Genomic DNA, 20910 nt, shown 5'->3' with positions numbered 1-20910 from the left:
TGACCCACCTCCCGCCACCCCCAGGCTCCTGGGCTCCCTGCAAGCCCACCTCCCGCAGCGGCCTCGCTGGGGAGCCGGGAGCAGCTCTCAGCGCAGCGCCGCGCGTTTTCACCGCAGCCGGTGCGCAGTCATTGTTCTGGCGCAGGAGGGCGAGGGGGCGGCTCGTGGGCGTCGCGACGCCGGGCTGTCTGCTCGGCTTGGCCGCGTGTTATTACCTCTCCTCAGGCTCCCATTAGCCCGCCTGCCCCAGAGGCCCGCGCGGCTCCTGCTCCTCGGCACCTTTGTTCCTTAATTATCACTGGGGAGCCCCGCTCACCTGCCTGCCACTTTCTAAGAAGCTGTCTGGCTCCCTTTGCCGCCCTGCACCCCCGGGACCTAAGCCTCTGCACCCGCTGGGGTGGGGGCTGCCGTCTAGCAGCAGCTTGCCCAGGGCTTAGCAGGCTCCGGAGCCCCAGGCCTGACCCTCGCTCTTCCTCCCTCTAGCTCTTCCTCCCTCCAGCCTCCGGAGAGAGCCCTGCACACAGGAGCCCGGCCTTGCAGCGCAGGCTGGAAGGCGCTTTAAACTACCAGGTTCAGCGCCGGCCTCCTCACTTACTGCCCGGATGGGGCCACCTACAGAAGGTACTCCATGAACATTCGATGAGAGGATGATTAACCTGTGCAGCCTCTATCTGAATGCCTCAATTGATGGGCAGCTCACTCCCTGCAAAGCCAGCCAGTGCCACCTCAAGATGGCTGGGATTGTTATAACACCACTCTCCCCTCACGTGGAGCCCGCCTCTCTCCCCAGGGCCCTCTGATTTTCACGGTCCTAAATCTAGAGTCCATCTGGCTGTGTTTCTGAGTCTAAGGCTCAGTCCTGTCTTTCCTACTGGGGACTCGTGGATGCCCACCTCAGGCAGGAAGCCCCCCAGCTCAAGGCTCTGTCCAGGGGGCACTTGATTCTCTGTCCAGGCTTGAGGACCCAGCCTTGCCCCAGCCCAGCTCTGGCCCCTGGCTCTCCTCCCGTCCCAGGCCTCTGGCTGCTGCTCTTGGGCAGGAAGGTGAGGGGGAGGAGACGCTGGGGTGAGAAGCCTCGGGCCAAACAAGCTCTGACAACCCACGCAGGGAGGAGGCCAAGGCTGCGGAGGGGAAGGCCCCAGGGCGTCGGGTGGGAGACAGCCATCTCCCCCTGCCAGCCTGCGCCCTGCCGCCCGACACTGCCTGCCTCGCCGCACCGGGGGTGCCAGGGGATCACAGACCGAGGCTCCCGATGGACGAGCCAGGAGTGAGCAGGCCCAAGTACCCAGGGCACGCTGGTCCTCTCCTGGGGAGGACCCCCAAGGGGTGACAGTGGTCACCAGAGCCTACCACTGCCTTCGGCCCCGGCCCATCACCCACAGTTGCACTGAGGAGGGGCACACGCCAGACTTGAGGAAGCCCGTGTCCACGAGGCGTCTCAGAGTGCGCGCCTGGCCTTGTGCCCACTGCTCTCCTTGGGGGGCCATTCCACTCAGTGTTCCCACCTCCTCCCTCCCTCCCCCTCAGACCCCTTCTCCACTCCAGGCTGGAGCCAGCGGAGAGTTTCATTTCGATCTTCACTTTGTGGTCTTTAGATGTTTCTTGGCCCTCTCTCAGACTGGGGGCCCTGTGAGGACAGGGTCCTGCCTCTGCCCTCAGACTGGAGGCTCCCTGAGAGCAGGGTCATGTTTTCCTGGGACTCGGGCACACAGGAAGGGTGGAGATTGGCGCCCAGCCACGCCCGCTCTTAGCTCTGAGCATCTTGCATCCCAGGAGTGCTGCGGGGCGGCCAGGAAGACGCCTGGCACACGTCAGAGGGCCTTCTGGACAAACACCAGCTGGGGGTGGAGGACTCGGGTCGGCACCTCCAGCCACCAGACCGTGACCTCAGCCGGGCTGCCCCGTGCTGCTCTCCGGATCTGACTCAGTCCCTTCCCAGGGCTGCTGCTGGGCGTCCATCCCCAGGGTCAGCCCCAGGAGGCCACCAGATGCCACAGGCCCCACCCAGTGGGAAGCCACTACCTGCCAACCACGCTTGGGTAGCCAGGGGCTCCAGCAGGATTTAAGGGGAGAGCAGAGGGCAAAGGTCACCTGCCAGGCCACTTGCTCCCCCGCCCCCATCCCTGCCCTCCTCACGCAGACAATTTCCTCAGACCTGAGAGTTCTGTCTGGGTGCTGGTGTGGGCCCTGGTCAGGCACCACCTTCCTCACGGAGCCCCTGACACAGAGGCACCCCCACACCAGGCTGGGGACAAAGGGATCCCCAAAAGGCAAACAAGGCAGTTCCTCCTTGATAGCTACCACCTTGGGGGGGGGTTCCTAAAGTCACCCTCAGGACCTTTCTCATTATGAGAAAATAACTGAAGACAACTCCTCTAGAATGTTCCCTGGAGCTTGTTTTTAGATGTGCAGAGGGGTCTGGGGGCATCGAGATCCTGGAGGGGAAGGGTGAGAGAGGACCCCGCCTGATCTCAGCACTCACCCCCTCAGCCAAAGGGATCTTTTTCTGGGTTTTTTTTAGAGACAAGATCTGGCTCTGTGGCCCAGGCTGGAGTGCAGTGGTGCCATCACAGCTCACTGCAGTCTCCAACTCCTGGGCTCAAGCGATCCTCCTGCCTCAGCCTCCTGAGTAGCTGTGTCTACACCTGAGTGCCTCCATGCCTGGCTAATTTTTTTTTTTTGGTAGAGATGGGGTCTCACTATGTTGCTCAGACTGGTCTTGAACTCCTGGCCTAAAGTGATCCTCCCACCTCAGCCTCCCAAAGTGCTGAGGTTACAGGCATGAGCCATCACTCATGGAACAAAGAGATCTTTATAGACGTAAATCAGGGCATTTCCTTCCCGTGCTTCAAACCCTCCAGTGACCTCCTACTCACTCAAATAATGAGACCGAAGCCCTACATGTCCCGGCTCTGCCAACCTCACATCTTCCTACCTCTCCCCTCATTCATTCCATTCCAGGCTGAGGGGCCTTCTTGCTGTTTCTCACACACACGGGCCCCACTCCTACCCCAGGGGCTTTGCACTGGCTGTTCCTTCCAACTGGAATGCTTTTCCCTACACTTTTCCTTATTCTTGTTACTCAAAACTCAAGAGACTTCTTTGAGAGGCCTTCTTAGATGACCTGACCTAAAATAGTGCCCCTGCATCTCCTGGTGTCCCCATTCCTTCCTTCCTTCGCTACAACTCTTGCTTTATTCTTCCTTGCAGCACTTCGCACAAATGCAAATGAGTTCATTTTAATTACTTGGCTACTGTCTGTCTCCCCCACTAAGAGGTAAGCCCCGTGAGGGCGCGGCTGCACCCTCAGTGCCTAGCACAGGGCTGGCATAATGGGTGCTCCAGAGACATCTGCCGAGGGCAGGAAAGGCCTGGGGAGGGAGAGAGACATGCACGGGTAACCTGGGGGCTGGTGGGGTTGGTACAGCGAGGCCCAGGGGAGCTGTCATTATGGGAGTTTAGGGAGGGGAGCTGGGCCCTCGGCTCCCAGGCCTCAAAGGTACCAAGGGCTGAGGGAGCAGGGGGAGGAAGGTCGGGGGGTGGTAAGGGATGCTGCCAGTCAGCACCTTCCTAGAGTGTCCCCCCACCCCCTCAGGACACAACTCTGGATGCTAGAGGGGAAGCCAAGGAAGGAGGCACCACAGTCCCCGTTCTTGGGCGTCCCCAGTCTGGAGGAGACAGGAAAGAGCGCTCGGAAAGTCCTCGGGGTCAGGTCTCTCTACCGCACCCTGAGCCTGGGTTTCCAAAGCTGGGGGCTGTTTCTGCCTGGCCCACTGCGTCAGGCTCGGCGCGTTCCACACCCAGCGCCTCATCCTTCCTGCCACTTGCCCTGGCTTCTCTGGCTCCGTCAACAACCTCCTGCTCCTCCCAGGCGGGCAGGCTCAAAAGCCCCGAGTCACCTCTGACTGCTCCCTCTCACCCACTGGCCCTCCGGACTCCTCCCTGTGTAGTGACCGGAGACCAGTGGTCCCATGTCATCCCTGGCCTCTCCATCCCATAAGCAGCTGAAAAATCAACCTCCTTAGGCAGCTTCACTTCCATAGGCCCACGACTCCTCCAGCCACTGGAGCAAATGCTACCAAGGGTCGGGGTAGGGTGGGGCGTGGGGGGAGAAGGGTCCCGGCCAGTGGTGACCCGTATCCTCTTTGAGGGAAGCTGGGCTGTGCTGGCAAGTGGACCCTGGAGTTAGGTAGACTTCAGTTGTCTCACTTTCTCCTTATCCTGTGACCTTGGGGACGTTACTCAACTTCTGTTTCTATTTCTCCATCTGTACAATGGAGATAACAATGTATGTGGCACCGAGTTGCTTGAGGATTGAGTGGGAAAACATATAATAAGCACCTGGCAAAATTCTGGAATGCAGTTTATATTTAATAAATGGAGGGCTCATCCATTCCCTTTCTACCCTCACTCCCCGCTGCTCAAGAACCTGCTGCGGCTCCCTATTTCCTGTCATAATCTGATCTAAATTCCTCCACCTGGCTCTTCAGGGTCTCTAATGTCTGGCTTGAACTTTTCAATCCAGTCTTCTCTCCTAAAACTTCCCACACTCTCTCTGCTCCTATGTCTCCAGTGAGCACACCAATGCCATGCCTCTTCCATTCCCTCTGCCTATCCTACTTGTCCTGCAAGGACCCCTTCTCCAGGAAGCCCTCCCCAAACCGCTCCTGCCCTGACCATTCTCTGTCTCCTCCAGAACCCTGCTACTCACTCAGCCTGGTCTGAGGGCTGTGCTGTTGGAGTAGCTGGATGTTCCATGGCTACAGATGTCACCTGCCCACCCAGGTGGCAGCTGTTTCTAGGTGGGCAGAGAACTTGCTACAGTATGTAATGTATAGTAAGTACTCAATGAGTATCTGTCTTTTGATTTATGACAAAGCAATAAATAAGGCAAATCGGTAAAAGCAAACAGGTGTTGGGAGGATTCTAGAAAGAGAGAAGGTGTTGAGCCTCTCCCCTGGGGCAGGAACTGGACTCAGTGCTTCATGTGTTATCTCTTAATTCTCACCACCCTGGGAGGTAGTATTAACACCATTTTATAGACGGGAAGACTGAGGTTCAAAGAGGTGCACTGACTTGCCCAGGGTCACGTGGCTAGAAATTGGCAGGGGCAGGACTTGATCTGAGGCTTGGGGGGTAGGGGTGGGGGCTGCGGGAAGGCATTCCAGAGGGGGAGCAGCCTATTCAAAGTCTCAAGAGGGTGAAGGCCAAGGTGAGTGTGTGGAGGGAGAAAGACGGATTGGACGGGGTGAGGGCTGCGTGGGGGAAGGCACTGGTTTGCCATTTGAAGGAGAGAGAGAGGGGCTCTGGAACAGTCTCTTTGACAGGCTAGAGAAAGATGCAGCCAGACCGTCCTGGTGAACTGGTTGGGGTTCCAGAATTTTCCTTACCAGAAAAAGCCACAGTTAATCTCCTGAGTCTACACCTAACATGCTCAGTCTCTTCTCCCATGGGTGTAGGGACAGAGGAGAAAAAAGATGGTGCCTCCATCCCCTCCTTGCAGAGGCAAGGATGTCAGAGAGGCCAAGTGATGTCACCTGGTGAACCTAGCTTTCTCACCACCCTTCTTTCAAAAAGCAGCTTCTTCAGAGTCACTTGTCCAAGTGACTCGTCCAAAGCCTTTGTATCACAGACCCTGCAGCTGTCAGCCGAACTGTGGCTTCTCCAGGGCCTTACCTACCCCCAGCTCTCAGTGGCGTATCAGCCTAAAATTCTCCCATTTCCGGCTCTTGGCACAGAGACCCTCGCAGTTTCCCAGACCCCCACTGGCCATGGCCTCCACGCAGGCAGCCAGGCCCAGCTGGAATAACACGGCCTCCCTCCCTCCCTCCCACGAGCACTGGACTATTTACAGCTCACTAGGGCCTTCACACCCATGAGCTCACTGGAGCCTTCCCCACCCACCCTGGGAACCCAGCAGAGCAGGCACCATTAGCCCCATTTTGCAGATGGGCAAACTGAGGCTGGGTGCCCTGCCCAGTGAGTTCCCCCAAAGCCCAGCCTCCTGACCCTTTGGTTTGAGGCTTTGCTCAATTCCTCCAGGAGGGTCGTCCAAACACCCCCTGACTTCAAAGTGGGGCAGTTTCAGGCCCAGACCAGGTGGGTTGGGGGGCAGGATCTAGTGAGTTAGCCTGTTTCAGGAGCTGGAAGGAGCCTCCGAGGTGGTGAGCCAGGACAGCGGGGGTGGAGGGAAGTTTTTATGGTTGTAGCCACTGGCCGGACGAGAGTTTGGCAGGAGCATCTTCAGGGTGGACAGGGCGGGCAGGAGGGCCTGCAGGCTGGGCAAGCTGGCTAGGAGCACAGTCGGGGTGTCTGGCTCCCTGGGCAACCAGACATGGGTGACTATATGCTGGCTGCAGCTAGAGGGACACCAGGTAGACAGCAAAAGGGACTTCCCATCCACAGACTCTGCTTAGGCAAAGTTCCTCTGCCACGTGAGCAGGGTCCAGCCCAAGCCTGCTCTTGCCATCTCACTCAACGATTATACGACTTCACCATTCTCACCTCTCCTCGCCTCCTGTATATCTGCCATGAATTTGTTCCATCCCTGGGTTCTCCCAGTCACCCACGCTCCAGGGCGTACCCTCCTAGTCTGCACCAAAGTCCCCAAAGCCCCTTCCAGAAGCCTTCTGTAATTCTTCCGCAGACTCTGGGCATGACCCTTCTCCCAGCCCAGAAAGCTATAGTTTGAATTCTCCTTGTTCTTTGTCTGACAGCCTGTGTATAAGGGGGGATTCTGACTCCCCCCAGTAAGACTAAGTGTGCCTGGGGACAAGAACCCCGTCTCCCCCATCAAACTGCAAGCCTCCTTCCTCTAGCTGTGCCTCCTCCCGCCTAGGCAGGCTCTGCCCATAGGGGGCGCCCAAACAGTGTTGTTGAGCCGAGGCATCCGCGCTGCTGCGGGAACCAGCCGGGGTGGGAACTACCTGCAGTGCGACGGAGCCCGGCGATGTGGCCAACGCTCCTGCAAAGCTCCAGCTTACTTCTCAACTGGCCTTGCGACTAATGGAGCGGACAACTTTCAGATAAGGAGAGAGGCCTCTCATTTGGGGTAGGAGGCTGGGGACTAGATGGTGACCTCTAAAGAGGGGTCACTCAGGGTGGGCGAGTGGCTGGAGGTGCTCGCACAGCCCACGGTGGACCCAGCTCTCTTCCTTGGCCCTGCTCCGAACATTCCGGGCTCATGGGCAGAGGCCCCAACCAAGCAACCCCTGTTTCCTTCCCTGTGTCTTTTGGAAAGAGTGGTGAGTCAGTTGTGGCCATGAACTCATCCTAGGCTGTAAAAATAGGAAAACAAACAGGCCTCTCCTCCAGACAGGGGGAGAAGGAAGGGTGAGGGGGAAACGGGTTTTCCCCCCAGCTAGGCAGAAAGGATCGTCGTCTTTTGAAGTCCTCGAGTCAGGCAGGCGTCCTTATGGTCCCTAGAAATCCAACCACATCAAAGCCGCCCAAGGAAGGTGGTTTAAGAGGGATGCTATGTCACCCACACAGTCACAGTCACACACAGTGACACAACAAGTCCCTCAGGAACACACAGTGACACGAGTCCCTCAGAGGAGCACATAGTGACACGCACAGTTGAGGGTGCAACACCCACCTACATACACGACATGCTGGTGACCTACCAGGCAGTTGCATAGATTCAGTGACTCCACAGAAGAAAGCACAGCCAGACCCTTGCAGACCCCCCGAGACAATGTCACAGAACCCACGACAGCTGTCCCCATGCAGAGTTGCACACCGGTCACACAGAGCAACACACAGCTACACAGACAGCCGCTCTCAGAGCTGGTCTCTGAGAGTCACACACGTTGCACAGGCAACGCCCATTTCTACATACGTAGTCACACAAACATACAACCACACAGTCACATGCAGCCACAAGCACATAGCTCCCACACAGTGCACAGAGCCACACCCAAGCCACAAAGAGTCACATGTACAGTCTCAGTTACACACTAGTCACGTGGCCACAGTCACAAACACAACATCCACACAATCACGCACACAGTCACGCAGACCCACTCTGTTCACGGAGCCCCTGGGGCTGAGACCCAGTGGCAACTGGCCCGGGGTGAGGTGGGGGCAGTGGGATCTACAGCTGCCCTCTCTCCTCTGGCTGCACTTCGCTGGCCATCGTGCGTCCCGGGCTTCCACTATTTGGCGTTCTCCAGGCTTTGGTGAGACCCCGTAACTCTCGCCTTGGAGCCGGTTAAGTCCAATCATATTAAGCGCTGTCTGTTTGTTCAGCACGCCATCGTTTGGCCCCGTGTGTCAGGTACTGTGCTAGGTGCTGGCAAATAGAGAGGTTATTCTAAATCAGACCACAATTTTCCGCCGGTGTAATGGCCATCTCCAAATGTATGCCTGTGTGACCCTCCATGGACCTAGCCCCAAACACCTACTTGCTCACGTGCCCCGGCTGTGGGGAGGCCCCCCGCAGGTCCAATGTTTCAATCTCAATTTTTTTCCAAAGCCATTTCCAGGAGGGTGAATGGTCCTCATGTGATTGATCAACCTCTGATGGAGGCATGGGGCATGGACTCAGGAAAGACTTCCCTGTGAACTTGACCTCCTCTTCTCCTTCTCTAGGGGAGTGAGCCTTGAGAGGCAGCTGAGTTGAAAAACACCCTATACTATGGTCCAGAGAGTGACGATTTTGTCCAATTCTGGCATGTCATCTTGGCCCAGCTTGTTCCCTCTTGGGCTCAGCTTCTCCAGGTGTAACACAAGGGGTGCTGGCCAAGTCAGTTTCTCACCAGGGGTGCTCATTATATGCAGACTTCCAGGCCCACCCTAGACCTTACTGATCCCAGAATTTGAGACCCTCTGACTCTGGGGACCTCTGAGGTGCTTTCCAGCTCTAAGAAGGACCAGGAAACTGAGCAGCAGCCCTGCTGGAGGCCGAGAGCTGGTCCTAAGGCTGCTGAGGGCCCCTCCCAGCCCCGGGTGACTGGCACACAGGAGCCGCTGCCATCCTCCGGGAGGTGCCACGTCATCTCACTGGTTTAGAGGCTTGGGCTGGTTAAAGCCTTGTGGTTAGAACAGGTGATGGCCAAATCAGGATTTTTGGGCCCTGTTTGTGGCTGAGGCTAGGCTTTCAGGGCAGGCTGCGCTGTCTAGGGACTCCTGGTGCCTTTTCCAGGGCTGATGATGCCCAGATCCTCCAGGAACCAGGAGAGCCCCTGACCCCAAACCCAGGCTTGGGTGGCTTGCCCGAAAGCGGGCAGGACAAAAATGGGAAAAGTCCATGCGAGAGTCTCAAGTACCTAGGGACTTGAATGAAGGTTCTGTTTATTAATAATTCAGTGTCCTGCGGTGAGTCAATCTGCTTCCTGGTTCCTACTTCGCTCCTTTCCTGATGCTTATGGAATAGAATCATATTCAGAATTGGAGGGATATTAACAGATGCCTGGCCCATTTCTCTAGCCCATGACACAGCCCCTCAACTCCATATACATCACCAAAAAAGCCACATTCTTGGCTGTCCATGTGCTGAGCACTCTGCTAGTCACATGCAGTGGTGCCTCATGACCCTATGACAATTTTATGGGGTGGGTATTACTGACTCCATCTTACAAATGAGAAAAATGAGGCTTAGAAATTCTGAGCCACCTGTCCCGGGTCCCTTAGCCAGTTATCAGCAGAACTGTGATTCAAACCTACTGCTGTCTGCTCCGGGGTCTGGCATCTCAGCCACATCTCACAGCGTCCCTGTGATCCCACAGCAAGCTCTGCCTGGACACCTCCAGCGATGGGGACTCGCGAACACTTACTGAGGGCAGATTGTATACACACATGTCGGAGGAAGCAAAGCTCAGTGAGAGGTGAATCTGCCCCCAGAATGTCTTATTCCCACAGAGGAAACGAGAGGTGGAATCATCGCTCTGTGCAAGGTAGAAGGCGTTGGTGCCTAAGACAGAGTGGAGAATGTGCTGCTTTTGAAAGCCCTAATTATCAAAAATTTCTTTCTTATACTGAGCCTAAATCTACATTCCTGCAGCTTCCATTTGGCTCTCTGCATTCTGGCCTCAAAAGTCACACAGAATTCATCCGAAGCCCTTCACACTTTTGCAGACAATTCTCACATCCCCACTCCCAACTTCCCAGGGGGCCAGTTGCCTTATTTCTCTGCAATCCCTGACTCTTGTGGGTGTATGGCTCTCCAGCGGAGATCAGGGCTTCACTCAGGCCACCACCAACCCCTTCACATAGCTCAGAGAGCCCTTCAGTCCACGCAACAGCCAGTTTCTGCCAGCTCTGTCCCCATCTCCTCTTTCACCCATTCAGAAGCAGTTGGGCTGCTCTGGAAAAACCCCGAGAACCCCAGAGTCAGGAGGCTGAGGTTCCAATCCCAGCTCTGCCACTTACTGGTTGTGCAATGTTGGGCAAGGTTCTGAGCTGCTCTGAGCATTGGTTTCTTCATCTGTGAAATGGGGACAGCAATACTTGCCCCACCTGACAGGGTGGTAAGGATTCACTGAGATCCCGATGGTGAAAGTATTCCTTATGCCATGGAGGGGGCAGACCCTCGCTAGCATTCCTGAGTGTGGCTTCAGGATTAGCTGGGGGATAAAAGTCTGCTCTGTGACCTCAGTATGCAACGCACAGGGCCAGGTGCTGTGAGGGTGAGTTGCTGAGGAAGGCAGGGTCTCTGCCCTGCAGTTTTGTATCCTGGGAGTGACCCTCCCCTGCCATCACCAGATCCTTAGGAACAAAACCTTTTTAATCAAGTTGGGTGTGGCGCCCTCCAGGCATGTGAGTGGTAGAGATAGGCATATCCCCCTTGGGTGGGCCGAGGGGACCAACAGAAAGAGGAAGGGGAGTTAATATATGCGGAAACACCTACTATGCACAATCACTTAAAGTAATTTGTTGAATCTTCACAACCCTCTGAGGTTGGGCTTATTATTATGTCCATTTCACAAACAAGAAAGTGGAGACAGAAAGAGGTTTTATTTGCCTAAATCAGTAAAGGGTGGAGTTGGGATTAGAATTCAGATCTGCCGGTTCCCCGACTGGTGTCCTTTCTACAGCACCTGGCTGTGCTAGGGAGCCACTACCATTTGCAGCCCCTTGTCCTTTAGTAGCAGCAGGGGAGGGAGGGAGAAGTGGCTTTTTTTTTTTTTTGAGACAGAGTCTCACTCTGTTGCCCCGGCTAGGGCTAGAGTGCCGGGGCGTCAGCCTAGCTCACAGCAACCTCAAACTCCTGGGCTCAAGAGACCCTACTGCCTCAGCCTCCCCAGTAGCTGGGACTACAGGCATGCACCACCATGCCCGGCTGATTTTTTCTATATATTTTTAGCCGTCCAGATCATTTCTTTCTATGTTTTAGTAGAGATGGGGTCTCGCTCTTGCTCAGGCTGGTCAGAAGTGGCCTTTTGACAGGAGCCTCCCTCCTGAATGTCACCCCTGCTTTGGGATTCCTGATAAATGTAAACAAAGGTCAACATTTCACTCATTCTCATTCATTCATTTAGTGCCTGTTTACTGAGCATTTGTTATGTTCCTGGCCTTGTGCTGGGTCCTGTGTTCACAAGGTGAACCCCATCTCTGCCCTGCGGAGCAAACCCATCCAAGAGCATCTGATTGAGAGGGATGACACGGCTGAGTACACACTCCAGGCAAACCTGAGGGAAGACCTCTTAGAATCCATGAACTGTCGGCCAGGCGCAGTGGCTCATGCCTGTAATCCTAGCACTCTGGGAGGCCGAGGCAGAAGGATCGCTTGAGCTCAGGAGTTTGAGAACAGCCTGAGCAAGAGCGAGACCCTGTCTCTACTAAAAATAGAAAGAAATTAGCCAAACAACTAAAAATAGAAAAAATTAGCCGGGCGTGGTGGCATGTGCCGGTAGTCCCAGCTACTTGGGAGGCTGAGGCAGTAGGATCGCTTAAGCCCAGGAGTTTCAGGTTGCTGTGAGCTAGGCTGATGCCATGGCACTCTAGCCCAGGCAAAAGAGTGGGACTCTGTCTCAAAAAAAAAAAAAAAAAGAGAATCCATGAACTGTTGAGTGAGGGAAGCAAAAATCATATGGGCGGTGGGGTTCCATTCACATAAAATTCACAAGCTGGTGAAAGTTAGCAGATATATGTGATAAAACTATAAGGAAGGCCGGGCACGGTGGCTCATGCCTGTAATCCTAGCACTCTGGGAGGCCGAGGCAGGTGGATCGCTCGAGGTCAGGGGTTGGAGACCAGCCTGAGCAAGAGCAAGACCCCCGTCTCTACTAAAAATAGAAAGAAATTATCTGGCCAACTAAAATATATATAGAAAAAATTAGCCGGGGATGGTGGCGCATGCCTGTAGTCCCAGCTACTCGGGAGGCTGAGGCAGTAGGATCGCTTAAGCCCAGGAGTTTGAGGTTGCTGTGAGCTAGGCTGATGCCAGGGCACTCACTTTAGCCAGGGCAAAAAAGGGACACTCTGTCTCAAAAAAAAAAAAAAAAAAAAAACTATAAGGAAAAGTAGGGAAGTGGTTAACACAAGCTGGAATCCCAAGGGGGAGGAAAGGACTGTGATCCAGGAGGGTCGCTCGAGTTTCTGGGGGGCTTGGCCTGGGTACCTAGTTTATAAGTATTCCTTAATTCTGTGTGTGTGTGTTTAAATTCACTATTTTTTTCCATAATTTTAATACACTGATTGGCAAATTCACTATTGGGTGAGACGTAGGCCAGTCTCCCAAGGTAACCTACACAAACTGTGTACCTAGCAGATGCTTCGATAGAGCACTGAAGGAGCCCGAAGTGGGGTGCACGGTCTGTCCAGACAGGAGGGGTATGGCCTCAGGTCTAGAGACAAGAGCTCACTTACTTGCTAAAGTCCTTGAGGACTGAGAGAACTAAAGGCTTCTTTTCCATACCTGTCTGGATACCTGAGGGTCAGTGGTTTCCCCAAATTGAGCTTCAGACTCCAGAATTAGGTCCCCTTTCCCCAGGCCAGCACCAAACCATAGAGTAGTGTGAAGAGCACTGGTCAGAAGGCCTGGGTTGGAAATCCAGCTCTGTATGTGCTAGTCAGGTTTTCCCTGGCAAGGCACTTCACGACATGGACCTCAGTGTTTCCATCTGTAAAATGGGGCTAATAAACCACCTACTTCACAAGTTATTATGAGGCCCCAATGTATTTATAGATGCTGAGATGCTTTAGAGAATGCCATGTGCATTGAGTATTATAAATGTCCTATTCTGCAGACATTCCTCCTGCCTCCCCCAGCCCCCACCCCCAGCTGATTTTGCCAGGAGGGCTCAGAATAAATCCTTACTCTGATTTAGAAAGTCCCCAACACCAGCCCCAGGTCCTCTCAGCTTACAATCTTCTGGGATTGAGCTTCAGGGTGATTCCAGGAGCAAGTTCCCCAAGTTGGAGGAAGCCAGCTGGGGAGGTGGCATTCCAGGCGGCATGTCAGAGAGTGAGTCAGGGCTGGGGCAGCCCTCCCCCTTCCTGGAGGTGGGGGAGGGCCTGTCCCACTGGCTTCTGGCTCTGAGCCCAGACTGGGCTGCTTCATTTGCATACATCTGCATATATGCAAGTTTCACCTGTGCACACTGGCAGGACTAGGAAAGACACCTGTGCAGTCCGCGTGGCTGGCTGCCTGCTGGAGCATCTAACCCAAAATCTTGGTCCATGGTTTATCTGCCCATCAAATACCTGAATCTCTGAACCAAACACATGGCTTCTCCCCCAGGCCACTTGGATTGCCGAGGCCAGGAACTTCAGAGTCATTTTTGCTTCTGCCCTGCTCTGGTACAGTTGCCAGACCCAGTGGGGTTTGACTTCGAGCCGCCTTCTCACCCACCCTTCTTATGCGTCCTGTCATTCCCATTGCCTCTGCTACAGCCTTCCCTTCTCACTTTATGCTTGACCTATTGCAACAGCCTCCTAATGGGGCTCTCTGCCCCCTGACTCTTCCCTTCCCAACCCACCCTGGCACGCAAGATGCCCCTGGGCAGCCTCTCAGCTTCCTTCCTGGTCTTTCCCATTGCCCATGGGCCCCGTTTGGAGCTCTAGGTTGGCGTTCAAGCCCCTGATTCTAAGTCTCGGCTCTTTCCTCACTTTTCTTATTTTTTTATTTTTTATTTTTTTAGAGACAGGGTCTTGTTATGTCACCCAGGCTAGAGTACAGTGGTGTCATCATAGCTCACTGCAACTTCAAACTCCTGGGCCCAAGTGATTTTTCCAACCTCAGCCTCCTGAGTAGCTGGACCTACAGATGTACACCACCATGCCTGGTTAATTTTGAAATTTTTTGTAGAGATGGGGTCTTGCTATATTGCCCAGGCTGGTCTCCAACTTGTGGCCTCAAACAATGCTCCTGCTTCGGCCTCCCAAAGTCCTGGGATTACAGGCATGAGCCACCATGTCTGGCCTCAGCTTTTCCCCCACTCTTATCTTCCAGCCAAGTGGATGTAAGCCCTGCACACATCTTTTCTGTGTCTCATCTGTAAAATGGAAATAAGAATAGAACTCCCTTTCAGGGTTGTGTGTAGATTTCAAAGAAAATGCATGTAAGGCATGTCTAGTACAAAAGCCCCCATTAAATAGTAGCAATCCTTTATGCTATTGCTTCTCTTGGTGCTATTCTATAGAGGGCATTCCTCTCCTGGAGTCTCCTCCCCCTTCTCAGCCATCTTCAGCCCTTCCTCTGCCCTTGCTGAGTGGTGCGTCTCCAAGTAAGACAGCCCCTGTGGTAGCTAAGAGGGCCAGCTGGCCTGGGTTCCAATTCCAGCCATTAGGCAAGTTATTTGACCTTTTTGTGCCTCTATTTCCTCATCTGTAAAATGAGGATAATATTGATACAGCATATATTCTTATATGCATAGAATATATCAAAAAAATTCTTGTGATGATTAAATAAAACGATGCATGTATGGGCTTAGCCGGAAACACAGACAACACTTAAGTGTTCACTGATATTATCATTATTATTGTGTTACCTAAGGCATAAGGCCTCAGCTCACCACTGCTCCCCTTCTTCCCCAAAGGCCCTGGGACAGGCTCTGGAAGGTACCTTAGTGGTGTCTCCAGGAACAATGCCTTCATCTGGGTCCTCTTGTGCCCCACACATCCAGGGCACTACTACCCGGCCGCTCTCCCTTGCCTGTGGAAAGCAACTGGCGTAGCCAGAGCCTGGCTGGGTTGGCTGGTCGGGAGAGGGTGGGGCTGAGCTCCCCTCCCCACTAGTTCCGGGCACAGACCAGAATTTGGGAAGCAGAGAGCTATTCCTCCGCCTAGGTCCAGCCTGCACAGGTGCGAGTCAGCTCAGAGGTTGGGAAGGGCCTTCAGGGGCGGGGGGCAAACTGATCTGAGAAGGTGGAAATGGGTAACTCAGTGCAGTTCGGTCCCCCTCGGAGGCCACTGGCAGCGCTCAGCCCTCTCCCCGCCAGCCAGGGCAAACCTCCCCCACTTCTCTGCCCACTTCCCTTCCCCCTCAACACATCCTCCAGCCTTTTCCAGGCAGCAGTTGGTGAATTTCCAGTGTCTGATCCTTTTCCAACGGGAATTAATGAGGGTGACTGACGACTGAGGGTGGAAGTGCGGCGGAAGGAGGTGCGGGAGGCACCGCCCCCTCCTGAAACAGTGGAGAGTGGGCCCGGGCCCCTCCTCCAGGCTTCGCCAGCCCCCCCAGCTCAGGCGGGTGGGGGAGGGTTTGGGAGCGGGGAAGAGTGAGGGTGGGACTGAGTTGCCCCTCACCCTACTTCCATCTACCCTCCCCCCACAACAGGCCTGGGTATGCAGAGGGAAAGGCTGCGTATGAGGGTTTTTTTTTTTTTTTTTTGGTAATTGTGATTATTTTTCTTCCCTTGAGGGGAAGACGTGTGGGTTCATCTGCGGCGCCCACGGGGCCACCCCACTTTCACCCCCAAGACAATCTTTCCCCCGTTCTCCCAGGCCCAGACCAGCAGAGGTAAGGCTGTCCTCTTCTCCCCAACTTCACGGCACAGGTTAGGATTCCGGGACCTAACCAATCCTTTTTTTATGAAAGAAAAGCAGTCCAGACTTCCAAAGGGTCTGGTCTGGGAGTTAGAAAATTAAACCAATAACCGCACCCTTACAGACCCTCCACCAAATCGAGGGGGTCCAGAGGGCAGGCGTGAGTAATGTGTGTGTTTGGCGGGGGTGCGCGTGGTGGGTATGTACTGTGTGCATTGTGTGTGTGTGTGTGTGATGTGGTTGTGTGGTTGTGTGGGAGTGTGTGCTGAGGCCAGTAGGCTGTAGAAGTAGGTCTGTGTGTCTATGGGGTGTGGGTGTGGGCTATGTGCTCTGTTGTGTGCGCCGGTGCACACACTCGCTCCGTTGTTGCGGGCGAGCTGAACTTTCCAACTGCTGCCACGTCCTACCTCCGGTTTTCACCCGGGACCGGGCGATGAAGACGTCGGAAGAATGCCCTAGTTTCTGTGCCCGAGTCTGGGAAGGTCTGAAGATCTGGGCCGAGCTGCCTTCGTTCCGGGCACGGCGAATTTGTTGCAGCCGGGTTGGCCCCAGGGCCTCCCGCCAGCTCGCCGCGCCCCCACCGGAGCGCCTGGCTCGCCATCCCACGATCTGTCCGCCCAGCTCCGGGTGCGGGCACCTCCCTCGGGTTCTCTGGGTCCCGACCGGGGACACCCCGCGGAAAACTCCTCCCTAGGCCACCGAACCTGGCGCCTATGCGCTCCCCACCCCTGGCCATTCCCCGCTCCCGCGCTGGACGAAGTCCCGAGCCGCATGGCTGCTGCGCCGCACGGGGCGCCTCCAACGCACCCTCAAAACCGCTCCATTTTTGTTAACCGTTTTCTTGTTTTTGAAAGGAGGGTCCGGGTCCAAGAGTTGTTCGTAGTTTTGTTTTTAATCTGTTTGGCGACTTCCTATACATGTGTAATTAATACATCCCAGTCAATTATCATAGAGAAGATTTTTCCTGGAGCGGAGGCTGAAATTTGGAAGTAAAGCACAGAGGACTCCAGGAGAGCGTGGCTGGGGGCGGAGCGGGAGACTCCAGTGGGGAGTCTAATTGCCCAGTGGAGACGGGATCAAACTGGCGCTGACCCTAAGGCCTCTCCCCTTCCCACCCCCGGGAGCTTCTCCGGGTTATTTGTAAGATGAAGCGGGGCAGTCGCAGCGAAAGCTCCCAGGGGAGCGTGGAGGTGAGCGCACGTGGGGGCGCGCGGCCGAGCTTGCAGTGACCTCAGTAACCAGCCCGCCGCCTGCCTTGCACCGGCGATTAAATGCTCCATCAGAAAGAGGGAAAGAACCGCAGTAATTCCAAATTTCAGGAAAAGTCAAATCCGAGAGGGGGACGCAGGCCTCTACAGACTGCCCCTTCTCTGGACCTCGCTGAATGCGGGGCGTCTATCCACAACGCACGGACCAGAGCGGAGGGAGCTCAGGAAACGATTCGATTCCTTTCGTCCCCACCTCCACCCACCCATCCCCCATGCCAAACCGAATTATTCACAAAATTTCCTCAAACCGAGTTACTAAGAAAGGCCCCGCCGAGTTCAATTTAAAATCCACTGAGAATAGGCAAAACTAAACTAAAAGCTCGTTTGAGGACTGTTGGTGGAGTGGAGGAGAAAGGGCACGGATAATCCCGGACCGGCCGCCGAGTACCCAGGACTGGGGGCGCGTCGAATCGCTGTTCCCCTGGGCACATCCGTGCAGGTGCGGCTCTGAGAGCGGCTCGGGTTACAGACCTCAGCGCCCAACTCCGGAGCAGACGCAGACCTGTGCTCAGGAGGGTGCGGTCCGCGCCGTACCTAGCCCAGCAACTGCAAGGGGAGCGCGGCGCGCCCACCACGGGTTTGGAGGGCCGGCGATGAACCGCCAGGGACAGGTGCTGGTTCGGAGGGAGTTCCCGCCACGGGGGGGGGGATTGAAACTCAAGGTGACCTCAAGCAAGGAATACATCCCACCGCAGCGGGTGCTTAAGCGGCGCAAGCGATCGTTACCGGCGTTTGCCCGGCGACTCGCTTGAAGCAGACAAACTACCGTGCACCGCGGGGATCAGGTCCAGTCGCCGCGCCTCGGCCAACTCCCGAGACCCCCGCGGCGCGGTGTCCCCACTCCAGACCCTGCGGTCTGCCCCATGGCGTCGCCACAGTGCTGGGGTTCTCCCAGTGGGCCCGGAAGAGTTGGGAGAGCCACTTCTGGCTTTGTGGCTCAGAGGGGCTGAGGTACAGAGTTCTTTTCTTTCTTCCTTGCTCCTTCCCTCTGTCCCTCCCCCCTCCTCTTGGTTTTATTGTTTTTGGATTTTGGTTTTTGCAATTCATCATAAAGCAAATGACAACACCTTGGAGTTCTTAGTCCAGCTCCCTCCCTTTATTCCCTTCTGGATAAACTAGTCTCAGAGACAGGAAATGGCTGACCCAGAATATCACAGCCAGCAGCTTGTCCTGAGCTGGACCTCCCTCCCTCCCCATCAAACAGGATTACTGCCTTCCCACCTCCATCCCCATCACTCCCACCTTTCCTGAGGTCGGGGAGATTCGATTTCTGTTGGAGAGGATCCCTCTTTTGGGGAGACCGCATCTGAGGAGACCCCAAGGTTTCCCAGCCAGGTGCTGAAGCCCCCACACCCTCTGGAGAAGGAGGAGATGATGGAGGGAGACGTTTTCTCATTTGTGAAAAGCTGGGCAGGAGCCTGCAGTCCCAGCTATTTGGGAGGATGATGTGAGAAGATGGCTTGAGCCCAGGGTTTGAGACCAGCCTAGGCAACATAATGAGACCCCCATCTCAATCAATCAATCAATGAATTTTTAAGTGGGGATAATAATAGTACCTTCTTCACCGGGGTTTGGGGTGTGTGTGTGTGTGTGTGTGTGTGTGTGTGTGTGTGTGTGTGAGAAGATGCACAGGACTTGGATGCTGTGTTTGATTCATTCCAAAGGGCTGTAGGGTGTTTCCTGCTGCTGCCTGGGGGTGAGAATTCTGTGTGAGTTCAGAGTAGTCCCCTGAGAGCCTAGGAGAGGCACTTACTATGGATCTCCTGGCTTTGGAGGATGCCCAAAGCCAAGTGCTGCAGAGGCCTGCCAGAAAACCCACCCCTGCCCTTCCTTCCTGGGTCCAACTCAGAAAGGACTCTAGGTATGTATGCGGCCCTGGAACGAAGTGTCCTTCCTTCGCTGACAGCCAACCCTGCCCCCAAAAGTATTCTTTTCCTTTGATGCACCCTGAGATACCTTCCTTGGAACCCCACCACAGCACTGCTGTGTGGCTGCCTCCCTCCAGAGGAAAATGATGGTGGGGAAAAGGAAAGTCTGGAAGGATATATGCTCACAGGTTCACAGCCCCAGCTCTAGGGAGCTGGTGGCACAGCTGGTAGGAAAGACAGAAAGGTGGTCCCACATGGAAAAACCATTTTTCTACTGACCAAACTTCCACACCCTGTTGGATGAGAAGGGAGTGGGTTCTCCAGCTGCTCAGAGGAAGCCCCCCCACCCCAGAGCCTCTTCTTCCCAGCTCTAAGGCTTCAGTTTGGAGAACTCCAAACCTGGTGCCAGAGGAATGTTTTTTGGAAAAACCTGTCTCTAGCCATTGCAGTGGGGAGTCCAGTTTCAAGTAGACTTGCTCTTCCTCACTGCAGCACACCTGACTGTGGGCTTCAACCACTCCTGCACACCCCTTCAGCTGATTTTCTGTCTCTCCAAGAAGGCCTGGGCCTGGTCACCCCCTAGTGTCCTCTTCTACTCTTCCAGGATTCCTTCTTCCTCTTAACTTTGTCCTCTCCCATCCCCCAATTCGGAGACTGCTACCTTAACTCTGAGCCCAGATGATGAAAGTAAAACATGAATGTGCCTGTCAAGTTGCATACTCAAGTGGGAAAAAGGTGTGCGGGTATGCTGGGGAATCTGTGAGGACTGGAGGGTCAGGGAATGGAACTGTCTCTCCCCTAACATGAAGCAGCTTAGATGTGCATGGACAGGTACGGCTCCTCGGGTAGGGACACATGCATAAATTCTCATGTGCTTGGATTTTCTGTGTTTTTGAATATGTACACCAGTGATTTGACTTGTATATTCACGGATGGGTGTAAGAGACAAGTACTGCATAATACTTTTATTCAGGGGTAGCACTATCTTTGGGTGTGTATATGTGTATAAATCACAACTACACTATGTGTTTGCAGATCCATAAATGAGCCTCTCCTTTCATAGAACGATGCTAGTGTGTACATCTGTGTAGACACCTGTACATTGGTAGATGCTAGTATTTATGTTATATTTGAATGGTGTCCCTGTGTAGTTGTATACGTGTGGACACGTGTCCATCAAGGCCATGGGTACTAATGTTTACAGGTAGGTCCTGCACAGAGCTTGGAAAATGCGGCCAGGAAGACTGGCCTGTGGTGTTTCCTGTGCCCTCCCAGAAGCCATCAAACTGGACTCATCTCCCACTCCTGGATTTTGTCCCAGTTCATACAAGGCTTCTGCCCCATGAGGCGCCAGGAAAGGCGGGGCGCCACACGAGCTAAAGCCCAGATGGCAGATCCCTCCTGCAGCCTCGGGGGCCTGCAGGAGCTGCGATGTCGCAACCAAGCCTGGGCCCCTGCCGGAAGCGGAAGCCGGCACGGGGGACTGCGAGGCGCAGTCGCGGCGGTCGCTGCGTGCCGGGCCGAGGGCGCCCCGCGGGGGCGTGTGCGGCGCACGCGTGCCGGGCAGGCTAGGCGCCCCGCGGCACCCTCCTAGCCCGGGCGTCTGTTTACCAACAAACTGCCTGCGCTCGGCATCGGCGCATTCCGACGCTCTGAATAAGCCACCGGCACTGGCTGTCTATTCTTGACTCCCTTGCAGGTCCACGGCTGCGGGACCCGCATCGCTGCGCAGACCCGCGAGAGCCGGAGAGTGCGAACGCAGGTTCCCAGCGTCCCTGCAGCCGCGGTACCACCGCCCACCGCGCAGTTCCCCTCGCCCTTTGGGCATCCAGGCCCGCCAACTC

Source organism: Lemur catta, chromosome 15, assembly GCF_020740605.2.
Source record: "Lemur catta isolate mLemCat1 chromosome 15, mLemCat1.pri, whole genome shotgun sequence".
Lineage (NCBI taxonomy): Eukaryota > Metazoa > Chordata > Mammalia > Primates > Lemuridae > Lemur > Lemur catta.
The sequence above is the reverse complement of the archived record's forward strand: the minus strand, read 5'-3'. Positions refer to the sequence as shown.